Consider the following 16,139-nt stretch of genomic DNA (forward strand, 5'->3'; position numbering starts at 1 on the left):
CAGATAGTAAGGATCCTTGGACTCCAAAGCCAGAGTATTTTCCTATTACACCTGGATGATCTATTTTGTGTACACAAAAGCATTTTCTAAACTGTAACATAATATGCCAATATTAACTTTTATAATTAATGTGGGAAGCAAAGATGGATTGGTAATGCTTTCAGCAGGAGGGAGCAAAGGTAGAATAATTTTGGAATTGATTTTAAGACGCCAAACTAGTTTATGTGAAAGCCATGTGCATTCTTAATTTATTTTGCTTAAATCCCGAGACCAATGCTAAACTGATGGAAAACTATACTGCTTCTCTGTGCTTCAGTAAATTCCTTATTTTGTAACATAAAATGATAAATGTTTGAACAGCTGCAATTATGAAGTTAAGGAACCATACACTACACAAATACACACACACACACACACTTTTTTTGCTTTTTGTTTTTTGTTTTTTTGTTTTTTGTTTTTCCTTCAGGGCTATTGATTGGAACTGTGCCACAGAAAAGTAATCCATGAGTGACATAAATATACTTTCATTCATTTTGCTGAATCTCTTGCTTGGTATAACTTTCTCTGTGGGAGGTTTACCTCAAGAATGAAAAGAAAAGAAAAAAATGTGAACAAACCAGCTCTCATGATTTATTGTCTTAGAATAGTTTCTGAGATATTGTTCTTTACATACAAGTGAAATACTTTTGCAACAATTGAGGGCTAACGGGAAGGGGCTGGGGGTAGGACTCAGCTGTGGTCTTGGTCATTGAACAAATCTTTTGTCTCTGTTTTATCTTTGTATACTTAAGAAGCATGAATAGGAGCATTTGTTATTTCTTATTTAATTTCTTTTTTAAGCACTTATGCTCTAAATATATACTATTATGTGGAGGTGAGCCTGTGTGTCTACCTAATCCATATGCAGTCACTGTAAGTCCTTTTATTGCTTATATATTTGAAATCTGAGAACTCAATACTCTGTAGGTGTTCTGGGAAGTCACATACAAATTTACAACAGAGCTTAACTTCCCTGTTGTCTGCTACAAATAGAGAAGGAGATTTGAATCTGCTCCTAATATTTACTGAGATATACATAGATCATAGAATATCATACTGAGAACCCTAGAAAATCAGATTTGGAAGGGGCCGTAGAACTCATCAGCACATTTCTCAGGGAACCAGTGCTACTCTAAGTATTACTTGAAAAAGCTTCTGTGGACAAACATAAGCTTTCTTAGAAATTCAGGATATCAAACACTTCTAGTCTGTGAATTAGGATCACAATTTGGGGAAGCTTTTAAGGGGTTAAATGGAAATCTTCACCTCTCACGAAGTTAGGGCTCTGTAAGACCGCAGCCAAATCCATACCAGTGGGCATGGGATACGGGGTTGCCAAGTGGGGAAGGTGAGGTGTAAGCAGAGTGGAGGCCGAGGCCTACTGGACACTTCTGCATCTGCTCAGGACCATGCCAGATCGAGATGACCTTCTAAATGTAATGACACCTGCTACACTCTGACCTTCCAAATCTCAAGCAAGTCCCTCCTGTCTACTCTAGCCTTAAACTATAAAGAGAAAGAGATTCTGGGGAAATGTCATTCCCAGCCTTAGTCAAGGTACAATCCAACAAGACATCCAATGTTCTAATCTTACAGACAAGAAATCTGCTGCCCTGAGGGAAGTGACCTTACCAAGCTTGATGACTTAGGTAGTGACAGATTCAGAATGAGATTCAAAATCTCTTGACTGCTGGGATAGCTTTTGTACTACATCTTTTGCCTAGTTTTTTTTTTTTTTCTTCAAGATAGTATTTATTTGTTTATTTAGAGAGAGCATAAACAGAAAGGAAGAGGGAGAGAATTTCAAGCAGACTGCATGCTGAATCCAATGTGGGACTTGATCTTCCCACCTTGAGATCATGGCCTGAGCTGAAATCAAGAGTTGGATGCTTACCCCACCTAGCCATCCAGGTACCCATCTTTTGTCTAATTTATATCTATGTATATCCTAAATGAACATAATTATTTGAATGTGGACTAAAATCTTTATGTAAGTTATTCATTAAATATTTTTATTAGAATCAATCTAAAATTTATTTATGAACATTAATATGACTGAGATTTTTTTTGTCATTGTTAACATTTTACGGAAGTTTGCATCGTGTCCCTTAGTAGTAAGAAAAGGACATTTTCTGTACAAATGCTAAACAATGAGGTCATTATACGACTATTTGAGAAGTTTTTCCCCCGAACTGAATTTCAGAAAAAAACAAAAAAACAAAACAAAACAAAACAAAAAAACCTGATACCAGGGGATGGAAGGACTACATAAAATTATAGCAATTGTACTCATGATTTATTAAGAGCTTATGTTGAATACTTCATATCTCACCCCCTTTTCTCAGTGATTTTTCCCTGTTTTTAAATTGTTTTCATATAAATATGAAAGTGTCCACATGTCGAAATTAAGAAGCACAACATTTATAAAAAGAGCCATATTGTCATAAGAATGATAATCCCAGCAGAAGATAGCTTGAGTGGAGTCTCGATCATAGTTTGGTTTTGAGCTTTCTCTTGAGATCATAAAAGTTTCTTTTGGTGAATTCATTGGAAAAGACAATGCATGAACCTTGGGGAAATAGAGATAAATTCCATAGTCTGGCATCTGGCAGCTCTGTAAAATAAGCTGGATACTGGATATGGTGGGAAGTGAGATGTTTGATCTTTTTTTCTGAGCTTGTCATGGCCAACTTCCAGTTCTCAGGAATTAGGGTGAATGTCCTCAGTTGCCGTCAGTGCCTGGAAGTGAGAATAGACAGTGCATCAACACATGGTCCACGTTGATAAGAATCTGATAGAGGTTCACCAGAGCAGAAGGAATCTTGTGATGACAGCCGTTAATGTGTCTGTTCCCCAGGCCATGTTGCTTAAATCAGGGCTGGTTGTTTTTTATGTCTTTTGTGAAATTGTCTTCCTGAGAAGATACAATTGCATGTATCTGTCTTCTGCGTTGGATCACTTGAGTCCTATATTGAAGTGGAAGACCAAGTCAGAAGCTTTCTGAGAATGGTTCGCGGGATTTTTTTTTTTTTTTTGGGGGGGGGAACTAAAATGTTTCTATATTATCTTCAGATTTAATATTTAATTAGGCTGGATTGAAAATTTAGATTTTTTCATTACTTAAGAATGTAAAGACATTGTCCAATTTTCTTCTTGCTGCCAGTGTTGTTTGTTGAGAAGTCCCAAGCCATTCTGAATCCCAATTTTATGCATAATATGTAGCTTCATTTTTCTCTTCTCTGGAAGCTTGTAAAATTTTTCTTTTTGTATCCTGAGTTCTTATATTTCTCCAATTTCTTTAAAATGGATTTATTTTCTTCCATTTTATATCAATTCATAGTCCTTATTTCTGGACAAATTTCCCAACTTATCTTATAAGCACTATCTGCTCCTCTCTCCTTCCTTTTCCTTCTTCCTGGAACCCCTCTCACTTATATGTTGGACATCCTGAACTCATTGTATCATTTTTAAATGGTTTCTTCTCTATTTTCCTAAATCTGTTTAACTTTTCTCTTGAGCTCCTCATTTCTGCTATTTCATGTTTTTAATTTCTGCTTTTTTTATTATACCTCTGACCATGAAAATTAAAGTTTTTCCTAAAGTTACTTCTCTTCACATAGGCTCTATTCCTTTCAAGTTTTTTGTTTGTTTGTTCTTGTTTCTTTTGTTAGAGATCTTCCTCAGATATATGCTTATCCCTGGTGGTTGTGTGTTCATGTTTGAAAACGGGAATCCCAAAGTGGATTGGATTCCCTGAGTGTTTGGATGGGGCTTATTACCTGCAAGGTGATTTACCTGGACTCTTGGCATGATGTTAGTCTCACTCCTTACTCTGGTCAATTTGGAAGGGAAGACTTCTTCAATAGTGTCATTGTGTCTTTAATGCCTTAAAACTTATTTTTGGTGTATTTTCATTTTGAGGGGAGGCAAGCAGGTGTGATCAAAATGCTTTTAAACAGTATGTCTCATCATCTTATTAGGCCTCAAGCAAACTAAGACAGGGGAGGTAAGTGGAAAGTATTAATCTTATCCCCTTGGAAGTGAACTTAACAGGGGTTTTGTGAATTGTCCATGTTCTCAGAACTGTTGAATGGATAAGTCAAGATTCAAACACAAAGGAGACTGATTTCATAGACATTGTACTAAAGATGTGTGGACCAGAGAGCAGTGCAAGCTTAGAAAACAGCTTCTCTGCTACCTTATGAGGATCTGACATATATATATATATATATATATATATATATATATATATATATATACAGATGAAGAAGGAATCAATACAAAAGGCAGTTTGAAGTGAAAAACATTATTAGTTGGTTACATAACTTTGGACATTTTTAATCCTTTTAAGCAGAGATGTGTGTTCTCCATATGTTAGTTCTACATTCCAGCTAAACTCCAATTGATGCATTTATCTCCAACTCTACTGCCACCTTTTTGTCAAAAATCTCTCATATTTTCCTGGATTATCATAGTATCTGTTTACCTTATCACCTCGCATGCATTCTTGTCTGTTTTTAACACATAATATATATTGAACCTAAAAAAGATATTTCCTAAAACTTGTGTCATGGCCTTTTCTGCTTAAAACGTTTAAAAAATGTTCCATAACAACCTAAAAAATGAATCCTTAACGTGGTCTACAAGACCTGAAGGGGCTTATCACTATTTATTTCTCCAACCTTTGTTTTTATTTCGCTCAGTATGCTCTAGCTGTTATGGTTTCATTTCAAATCCTTGAACGTACCTAGAGACTTCCTGCTTTGGGGTTTTGCTTATGCTGTTCTCTGCCCTAAATGCTCTTCCTATTGCTGCCAACAAGTGGTTATCACATAATTCTCATTCAGCATGCATCCTAAATCAGGTCTTCAAGAGGTCTGGTATATGCCCCATGTTAGTTAGGCCCTTTATGTTTCTTGTAATGTTTCAGGCTTTCTGCACGTAACATCTAGACGATCAGGAGAAAAATCTAGAGAATCTGAACAGTCACAACTTTCATTGCATGTATTTGCTTCTTATTCCAACTACAAATGTCAGAAGCATATTATCAGATGGGAGGGTGCTCTTATGAATTTACAAAGTGAGATTTAAACAGCCCAGTTGGTGTGAGAGAGTGAAGTGAATTGGGACAGTGAGCATCAGAAGGCTTGGGCTTTGTCACCAAGTTGATTGGTCACCTCACTCAAATGAGATTGTCTCTCTGTGCTTCCTCTATCTCTGAGATGAATAATGTGAGCTGGAGCAACTCCTGTAGAAACTTGTGGCTCAATATTCTATGACACTCTGTTCTAACACTTGGGCATCAAATGATTTTCAAATATTGCTAAAAATCTCTGTAAAAGTTTTCAAAAATTTAAATCCTAAGACATATAATTTTTAATTTTAGCAAGATAACATCCTTGAATAGGTCAGATTTACTTTTATAAGTTTTTTGTTTTTTGTTTTTTGTTTTTTGTTTTTTTACATTGGGGCACCTGAGTGGCTCAGTCAGTTAAGTGTCTAACTCTTGATTTCAGCTCAGGTCATGATCTCAGGGTCATGGGATTGAACCCCCATGTTGGGCTCTGCAGAGTTTGCTTGTCCCTTCTCCTGTTCCTCCCCCTGCACTCTCTCTCTCTCTTTCTGTCTCTCTCTCTCTAAAATAAATAAATGCAATCTTCTAAAAAATTATGTTTGATTTTAAATCTACATTAAAGTTAAACTAGGTTTACTGAGTATATACCAGTTGCTGTGAGAGAAGTGGTGTTCTATTTTTTTTTTTTTTAATTTTTATTTATTTATGATAGTCACAGAGAGAGAGAGAGAGGCAGAGACACAGGCAGAAGGAGAAGCAGGCTCCATGCAGGCTCCATGCACCAGGAGCCTGACGTGGGATTCGATCCCGGGCCTCCAGGATCGTGCCCTGGGCCAAAGGCAGGCGCCAAACCGCTGCGCCACCCAGGGATCCCGAGAAGTGGTGTTCTAGAAGTACCACAGAAAACAAAAATACAGAAAATGGAGATATAGTAATTAAATGTCCAAGGGATGAGTCTTATAATGATTACTGTGAAGAGGCCTAAAACTGAAGCATCCTCAAAAGAGTGGAAAGAAAAAAAGTATTTTCTAAATATGCAACTGCCCGTAAATGTGCATAGGGGTAGACTCCTAGGTAACCATAAACCAATATTCAAGTAATGACTAGGAAGGAAACACTATTATTGATTAGCTTGTTGCCTCAGCGATGATGCCAACACTGAAGTCTGGATAAAAGCACTAGTGAAGAAAGTTCAAGTTTCAATGTATAGTGACTGACAACTTTATGGACAGTCAGAGGGTAGTGTTTCCTCATTCTGGTCTAGTATCGTCTTCTCCCAGTACCAAACGTGGGAAGTTATCCTCAAGGAGAATCGTGGTGGACTAGATTCATCACATTTTAACTATTTCTCCAGAGTACTTTGGGAAAGTGTAAAAAACGATAATACTGATTTTAATATTTTATAAAACTAAATGGCCTTGACCTTGACCACTAGTAATATGTTACTGATTATACCTTTCGGAGAAATCTCACTATTGAAACCAGGACTAAGTAAATATAAAAACTTAGAAAGCCATGCCAAATGAGACCAATAGCAATGGTCTTTTTTACAGAAGCCTCCCTAAAGGACAGGTTGTTGACAAGTGTATGGAAGTTGTTATGACATTAATCTCAAAGGTTAATTTTGGTACTATAATATTCCTTAAACACCTTTAGTGACAATAATTCCTTATACATGTAAAGCATCTTAAAGTTTTCAAAAGACTTTCACATCTACTGTTATTTGTATTGTGAGAGCTTAAATATTGTACAAAATATCTCAATCATATTTTTTTCTTCTAAGCACAATGCTTGGCACATGTAACTATGCTGTAAAAGCATGTTGAATAAATTAAACAATTTGATTCCCATGAAAATCTTTGTGAGACATATACACAAGTTATACAATTTCACCTATTTATTTTTATTTTTTAAAGATTATTTATTTATTTATGAGGGATGCAGAGAGAGAGGCAGGACATAGGTGGAGGGAGAAGCAGGCTCCCTGCCATGAGCCCAATGCGACACTTGATCCCAGGATCCTGGGATCACAACCTGAGCCTAAGGCAGATGCCCAACCACTGAGCCACCCAGGTGCCCCCAATTTCACTTATTTAGAAAGAGTTTTAGTGAGTGGTCAGAGTGCCTTAACTAGTTGATGTGAGAGAAAAGATGAGCTCTAAATACTCTGATATTTCAGCCTTTAGTGAACTATAGATTAACTTTTGAGGAGGAGAAATAAAGAGAAGTAATCACTAAAAGATCTGAAGTGATGGAACTTTTTTTTTTTTTAGTGATGGAACTTTGAAAAGAACACACTTTATTTAAACACTATTATGATATATGTATATCATACACATACATATACATATATATATATATGATTAGGTAGACAACATACATTTTTTACATGGATAGAAAACCACTTCAAATCAGAATTTATTTGTTCATTTCTTTTACTTTCTGTACACAGATATATCTTAGTGTTTTTGTTCGTTTTGTCTACTGTGATCATCACCACTGACTTTATAGTGTTCATTTCACAGTTTTATCTTTGTCTGTTAGCATGTAAGGAAGATATTTGAATAGGTATTTGAATCTTTCCTCAGTCCTCTAATGTCTTAAAAGAAGGCAAATGTGAATTGAGTCCTAAAAGATAAATGTTTTGTAGGCCAGTTGTAGAGTTGAGTGAAAAGTACTTTAAAATGAGAAAACCATGTGAGGAAATTCTTAAGGAGAAACTACTGAAGATATCTTGGGGGAATGGGTTTGGTGGAGGGATGAAATACATGAAAATGAGAGGTTTGGGGTTGGAGCTAGATTATGAATCACCGTAACCGTTAAACAGAATACTTTCTATCTGAGCAGGAGGAAGTTTTGATGGTCATTTAACAAGAGAGTGGCAGTGTGCGTCACTAAACATGCTTTGTTTTTAACAGTTATAAGGGCATAGCCACATCTTGGCCTTAGTATGCTCATTCTAGTAGTAATGAACAAAGAGCGCTCGTGTGTGTGTGTGTGTGTGTGTGTGTGTGTGTGTGTATACTAGAAAGGACTGGAGTAAGAAGTGGGCAGGGTCACCATCTACGAAAGACTACTTCAATAGCCATTTAATGGAAAGCATATCTATCACTTCCTAGATATGTAATGTAGGACAAGTTATTTCTTCTCCCTAAGCCTCATTTTCTTCATCCTGTATCCTAATCAATCAATGGGATTGTTGTTAAGATAGTGATTATATGCAATTAAAAGCATCATGCCACATACATAATAGATGCACAGTATATGTTTATTACATATTAGGCCAATAAAGATACATTATTTTTATGAATATGTCTCAGTGAAGTATTTTGATCTTTTCTCAATGAAACATTTCAAAGCTGACACATCCTATTGGACAAAGGTAAAAATGCATAACAACGTCTTTCCCAAGACTGTCCTCTTGGCCTCCCCCAGTGAAGAGGGCTTTCCTGAAGGGGCCTGTAGGGGAGAGGTCATCTTGTCATCTGAAGCTTCTGCTCTTTTACACTCTCCAACGAGAAAGTCAACAAATCCATGAAAGAACACTCTGTCATACCTGAGAAGTCAAGCATGAGCTCCGGTGTTTGCTCTCCTCCCAGAGTAAATGAAGCGTGATGTTTCACTTACCTCAGAGTGCTTGTGGACGCTTGGTCCTCATATATCGTTTTGCATTTCTTTAACCCAACCTGCATATAGAGGGAATGGTAGAACTACTTACTCTTCAGTATTTACTGGATCCCCAACCCCCATCCCTCCTAAAAAGGCTCAGGCCCTCTTATGATGAAGACCAAGCAGGGGTTTTGTCATATTTCAATGACTAGAAAGGGTAAGCCTACAACAGTTATGTATGAAGGACAAAGTACTTGCAGCAGCCTTTGACAACTAAGGAAGATCTATCTTGGGGATTAGTTTTATCTTCTGAGTACCCGAGACAAGCACAGTGCATGGCACAGAATGTATACAGATGCACATGGAATGGAAAGGCAGTAGTGATTTATTTTATCATTATTTATTCACACACACACACACACACACACACACACCCCTAAGTAATTAGGTACCTATTATGGTCACTTAATGTATTAAAGGATAGATCATGGAGACAAACAGCATTGTTTAATCTCAAATATTTACCAACCCTAACTGTGCACCAAGGCCTCCTACAATGTTATGGAAATTCAACATAACTGTGTAATTATTCCTTCCCTCAAAAACATTTTTTAAGGAGTTCCCGGTAAGAAATGGGCTGGTTCAATAGCAATAACTAAGTAATCTTTTTGATTTTTTTATAAATTTTTTTTTAATTTTTATTTATTTATGATAGTCACAGAGAGAGAGAGAGGCGCAGAGACACAGGCAGAGGGAGAAGCAGGCTCCATGCACCGGGAGCCCGACGTGGGATTCGATCCCGGGTCTCCAGGATCACGCCCCGGGCCAAAGACAGGCGCCAAACCGCTGCGCCACCCAGGGATCCCTCTTTTTGATTTTTAACTTATGACATTTTATAGTTAAAATAAGCTTCACATCTAATTCATTCCATTTTATCTAAGAAGCGTCAGTCATCTGAAATGTGCCTCCCTATGTTTTCTGTCTCTTTGGGGACATCCCTATGTTTTGTTTCTCTTATCATTTACACTGCTAGAAAGATAGAACATCAGTATTTTCTTCTCCAAAGACATTCAAACGGTGGTTTCTCCTCAGCTCTATAGTGATGAATACTGCTTGACATCCAGTTGGATGGTCTTCCTCAGCCTGTGATTGTCGATCCCTGAGATTTTTAAATGGAGTTAATAAGGAGGTAAGCGAGCATTTACAGTAAAGAAACTTAGCATGCTACAGATTTATGACTTTTTGCCTGAATACTTAGAGAATTATACAAATAATTCCTTGATCTCAGATTTATTTATTGCTCTATCATGAGATACAACTCTGTATTTGTATACATCTTTGTGGTTGGAAGAACATTCTTTGGGGGAGCTAAGGCATTCCTTATAATGTTTGGCCATCTGAGTCCTTTTGTTGTGAAATATGGTAAACGTTGCTGCAGTATTGATTCAAATTTTCTTCCATGCCATATGTTAGAAAGTAGGGGGAAAAGACTGAGGTCTTTATGGTCAACATGCAATATTATTTTGAAATAATCATTTGAATACTCAGTATTAGCTATATTACCAAGAGAAGACAATTTAAAAAGAGCAAATAGTTCATCTTTTATTTATTTTTATTTTTAAAAATTTTTATTTATTTATTTATTCATGAGAGAGAGAGAGAGGCAGAGACACAGGCAGAGGGAGAAGCAGGTTCCATGCAGGGAGCCTGAAGTGGGACTCCATCCCAGGTCTTCAGGATCAGGCCCTGGGCTGAAGGCCGCGCTAAACCGCTGAGCTACCCGGGCTGCGCAATAGTTCATCTTTTAATGTGTCATATTGGAACACATGGGGAAGCTCTGTGTATGAGGTTGGCAGTAGCAGTTTAAGATTAGTATTTAGTTGCCTTAATTTCCCAGAGTTGCCTCAAGGAAAGAAAAAGGTAAATTTTCATTCTGCTTATGATGTGTATTAAAATTCTGGGGTTGAATCTACTTAATTCTTCCACCTGAGGGTTTGATGCTAGAATATGCTCAACTTCCTAAGAAAATCCTCTAAAGATTGCTGCAATAATATCACAATTTGACTCCAGCATTTAAAAAGTTAGTCTTGGCTCAATCAGCTAAGTGTCTGCTTCTCCCTTTACCCCTTCCCCTTCCCTCTGCATGTGTTCTCTTTCTCTCTCATGTGCTCTCTCTCAAATAAATAAATAAAATCCTTTTAAAAGAATAAGATAAAAATCTGGTCTCCTCCAGGGGTACCTAGGTGGCTCAGTTGGTTTAATGTCTACCTTTGGCTCGGATCACGATCCCAGGGTCTTGGAATGAAGCCCCACACCAGGCTCCCTGCTCAGTGGTGAGTCGTTTTCCCTCTTGTTTTCCCTCTGTGATTGCTCTTGTTCTCTCTCAAATAAGTCAATAAAATCATTAAAAATAAAAACAATTAAAAGCTGGTGTCCTGATTTCTACCATGAAGTGGAAAGGAAATTGGATCTAAGTATGCTTTAGTAACTAACTGAATTCGTAGTCCCAGGTAAATTAATATAAAAGATTAGTATTTGTTTTATTCAACCTAACAAAGTTTGTTACTTGAAGCTCAACATTTTGGTCAATCTCAATCTGTTATTAACTCTATGCAGACAAATTTTCCACCTGTTAAGCCACTACTAGTCACTGTACTGGTATGAATTTATTACCTGGAAAAGCCATATTTGATATTTACATATGTTTCTAGTTAACCTAGAGCCAAATTGTTTGCTGAAAATATCAGCACGTTTCTCTTAGGTTGGAGAAATGGTTACATTTTAGTTTAAAACTTTATTAAGTGTCAATGGAACATATGAGGAAGTGTTTCTATGAAAAGAGTCAAAGCCTAATCTATATTCTTAATAGAATGCTTTACAGACTTTTTCAGTCAGTAGATACTATTAGAGCAATTAATACATTTACATAGACTTGAAAAGCAGAGGATCTCTGATGACTTATTGTTGTTTAAGAATCTCTGAATGAATTAAGCATACATTTAACCATGTAATAACATCCATTAGAACATTCTAAACTCACTCCTTATGTGTCTTTTTCTGACCTCATCAATCAGAAAGCTTTGATGAAGCATCCATCAGAAGCTCCAATGAAGTGGCAAAAATCCTTTCAGAACAAATATATTGCTTCCTTCTTGTTCTTGCTATTTGTTGTATACACAAGAGTCATGTCTTCAGACAAGATGGACAAATTTGTACTATTAGCTCTTTCTTCTGTTAAACTGAATTTGAATATTTTCTACCTAAGGCTGGATATGGCTCTTACCACTACCAAGAATGCCCTTTGGCCTTCGCATCAGAAAATGACCCCTATATTATGTTGAGTGAAATAAGTCAATCGGAGAAGGACAAACATTATATGGTCTCATTCATTTGGGGAATATAAAAAAATAGTGAAAGGGAATAAAGGGGAAAGGAGAAAAAATGAGTGGGAAATATCAGAAAGGGAGACAGAACATGAAAGACTCCTAACTCTGAGAAACGAACTAGGGGTGGTGGAAGGGGAGGTGGGTAGGGGGTGGGGGTGACTGGGTGGTGGGCACTGAGGTGGACACTTGACGGGATGAGCACTAGGTGTTATTCTGTATGTTGACAAATAAAAAATAAATTTATTATTAAAAAAAAAAAAAGAAAATGGCTCCTAAGATTGTATTTTGCTTCCTGTCCCATTTTGTTTGCGCATAGACCAAGTCTGCTGCTAAAGGTTGATGGCTGAAACAGTAGCAGTCATCAAAAGACTACTGCCAGAAATATCTTTTCCCAGGGCCAAAAGACTATATGAAGGGAAAATAGAATTTTCCCTGTGCATTTACCCAAACAGCATTTCATAGGAATCAAGTTGTTACATTTTCCTTCCTGCTAGATTATTTCTATTCCTATTTCCACTACAAAACAATGGTTTCATTAAACTTTTCTTGGTGAATTTGTCACCCAAGGGAATCATTTCTTCAAAAGGAGAGGTGACACATGTGAGGACAATCTTTTGAGACTAATGTAATTTTTTTCTTCCCAGTTATGCTATTAAAGAACGCTTAATCTCCTGAAAAGACATCTCAGATGTTCCAACTCAGAAGAGAGAATCACCAGAAGGAGCTCTAATGACCACAACCCAGATTGTTACAGAAAGAAGCTAATGATATTTAGCGAATCACAAGCTGATTGGTGTGCATAGTCTTTAACCAGACATAAGCATCAGGCAACCAGTCAGATTGTGAAATAGCATATTTTGATAAAATCAACTCTCTATATAATAACAATACTAATACTAATAGATAAAATATGTGTATATACTATATGTTGGCACAACATATAGTACCTACCTACATATTCTACCTAAATATTCTACCTACAAAATTTTCTTTAATGATAATATCAATCTTATGAGATAGGTGTATTATTTATCTTTCTATTTTATAAATGAGAAAAATGGAGGGTTTACATAAACTAATGAGGATAATAATAATAATCCTAACAAACTCTTATCCAATGTTTATTATTTATTAGACCCTAGTTTTAAGAGCACAATCTCATTAACTTGCTAACTTGTTAATCTCATTAACCCCCCAAATAGATATTATTATTAGCTCAAACTTTTGGATGAAATAGAAGCATAGAAAGGTTAAGTAATCGCTCAAAATCTCAGCTAATAAAAGGTAGAACTGGGGATGAAATGCTGTTTTCAGGTTCTCAAGCCATCCTCTTACTGCTGCATTGCACACCTCTGCCTCTCTAACAGTTAATTCTCAGTGGGTAATGACTGTTAGTGGCAGTAATGGGCCTTGTTTACAAAGTCTATGTTCTTCACTGCTGTATTTTATTCTACTTTCTCTCGTTTACTAAATACACAGCCGTTATGCTTAGTGCAACAACGCCCCATTGCTTTAGTTGCATATGCATATAGGAGGGGAGTATACAGAGATAATCTTTGTCCCTGAAATTTTACTTTTGGGGGAGTGAAACTGCTTATATTTTAGTTAAGGAATGTACTAACCCAACTAATACCAGAATAACTTCTCCCAGGATCTTTCCGGAGTCATTAAAGATCTCTCCACTATGGCTTCTGTAACTTTGACTATGGAATGAGACAAGGGGTCTGTCATTCAATACATTCCTTGAGTTTCTTAAAGAACCATTATCATTAGGTAAACTATTGCTGAATGTTTCCCCCTCTCAAAGAAGAAGACACAAATGGCTGAACTGATGGCTGGACAGTGGAGAGAACAAACCTCTTTGGAGAGTGATGCCAACTTTAAAGAACTCAGCTCTTTGCTTTTGTAGGTGAGAAAGTGATGGTGTGACATGAAGGAATGAATGATAATAAATCTAAGCTTCAATTCATATACTTCATGGTCCTCACATATTCTCTATAAACAAGATGCACTGTAGTGAAAGAAATGTTATTCCTTTCTGAAGACACAAAATAATATTGAGAGAAAAGTAGATAGGAGAGTAGATTTTTTTAAGAAAATAAGATCTTAAAAGTTTTGCTAAATTTACGGCTAATAAGACTTTAGATGTTACTCGAAATGAGACTGAACTAGCAGTCTGCTGCCCAAGTTCAAGCCCTCACTTAAATCTTAAATTCAGTATTACAGATAAAATATTGCTAAATGTAGAGACTTTGTTTTTACTAAAGGAATTGGCATATTCTCAGTCTTTCTCTCTTTGGTTAACGGCAACCTCTTCCTTTTATGGACTCCTACAGTTCATACCACTCATCTGTACTGCCATATGTTATGATGACATGTATTGCCATTTACTACTATATGTGGGGCTCTTTATTATTATGTCACTTTATTCAACACCATTTTAAGCTATTTGAGGGGGAGATCTATGAATTCCAACTTTTCACAGTCCCTATTCCAAACTCCTCACAATGCCTCCTCCTTGCCAAATGTGTGAGTTTGGTAATAGTTAAAGGACTGAGATTAGTGCTCCAGTAGAAAGCTATTCTTTTAAAATTAATGCATTCTAAACATATAGTGGAATACAAGCTTAGTATTTACTGACTGATAATAATGATGCATTAAACTAGAGATATAACTTCATGAAAACAACTGAAACTAATTAGAAAAATGCAAATATGATGATGGACACAATTACTAAAGTGATTGTCAGCTAACACAGTTTATCATTTGCAAGATCACATGTAGTCCTTTCTCTTAAAGATGGCTTTTAAGCATTGGCATTTTGAATAAATGATGTATTTGCACTAGTAATCATGTGGTGAAAGAGCTAGTAATTTTAGGATGACTTCTCATAAAAACAGAAGATATAAGTTCACTCTTGTAAACGCAAATGACCAAAAATAATTGTAATTTCAGTAGTGATTTTCCTAGGAGGGTTTATTTTCTCATCTTAGTTTGAACTGAACAAGGGCACTTTATTTTTTTTTTTGAAGATTTTATTTATTTATTCATGAGAGACACACACACACAGAGAGGCAGAGACACAGGCAGAGGGAGAAGCAGGCTCCATGCAAGGAGCCCAATGTGGGACTTGATCCTGGGTCTCCAGAATCACACCCTGGGCTGAAGGCAGTGCTAAACCACTGAGCCACCTGGGCTGCCCAACAAGGGCATTTTAAATCTAGTTCTTAGAGTTAGGAGGCTATGGGTCGGTGTAATATGGAGATTGCATTTATATAATAGGATGGTGGAAACAACACTATTGAGTCAGAATATCTGATTAGAAGTCCTGAACTCTCTTAACAGCTTTCTGTGTGACCTTGAGTAAAAAATATCTATATAACAGTCTCCCAACAATAGCATACTCTGATTCCTGAAAACAAAATTTTACATTCTTGCTTCTACTTTTGGTCCCAAGTCTGTTACTTTTCTTTCATTCTAGGATATTACCTTGCTATCTAAGAGTTCCTCTCCCTGGAATCAAAACTTCAAGTTTGAAAAGAAAACAATCTAAAGGTGAAATAGCCTTTTGTGTTGTAAAGAGCTCTAGAGTCTCAGGAGATATCTAGTTGACTGTACAATAAATGGTCTTGGCAGCTTGGGTGTCAGACAGTTAACCAGGTCAAAATGGGTGATTTGGATTGATGCTATTTACCTATTTTCCTGTTGTACAATTTTATTTACTTTGGATAAGTTATTCTTAATAAAGTCACTCAAATCAGAAATTGGGTGCCTTACTCCCATCTCTACCGCTTAATTCTGTGTTATGATGGGTAAGTGACATGTTATCTTTGAACATTAGCTCCCCATGTATAAAATAAGGGTCATAATACCCACCTAATAGAATCATCATAAATCTTAAATGAACATTTATCTAAAATACTTACACCTTACTAAATATTTATTCATTCATTCATTCATTCATTCATTCATTCATTCATTCATGAGAGACAGAGAGAAAAAGAATGTTTCTGTTTCTACAGAAACATAGA

General features: G+C 36.4%; 1 long non-coding RNA gene across 1 annotated transcript; it reads left to right on the forward strand.

The window, feature by feature from the left end:
* The first annotated feature begins 1,813 nt into the window (after positions 1 to 1,813).
* LOC144302595 (uncharacterized) lies at positions 1,814 to 12,997 on the forward strand. Its single transcript, XR_013369533.1, has 3 exons — positions 1,814 to 1,950; positions 9,815 to 9,911; positions 12,753 to 12,997. It is a non-coding gene; the product is annotated as an uncharacterized LOC144302595 (long non-coding RNA).
* Positions 12,998 to 16,139: the final 3,142 nt, after the last annotated feature.

The sequence above is a fragment of the Canis aureus genome, chromosome 31 (assembly GCF_053574225.1).
Source record: "Canis aureus isolate CA01 chromosome 31, VMU_Caureus_v.1.0, whole genome shotgun sequence".
Lineage (NCBI taxonomy): Eukaryota > Metazoa > Chordata > Mammalia > Carnivora > Canidae > Canis > Canis aureus.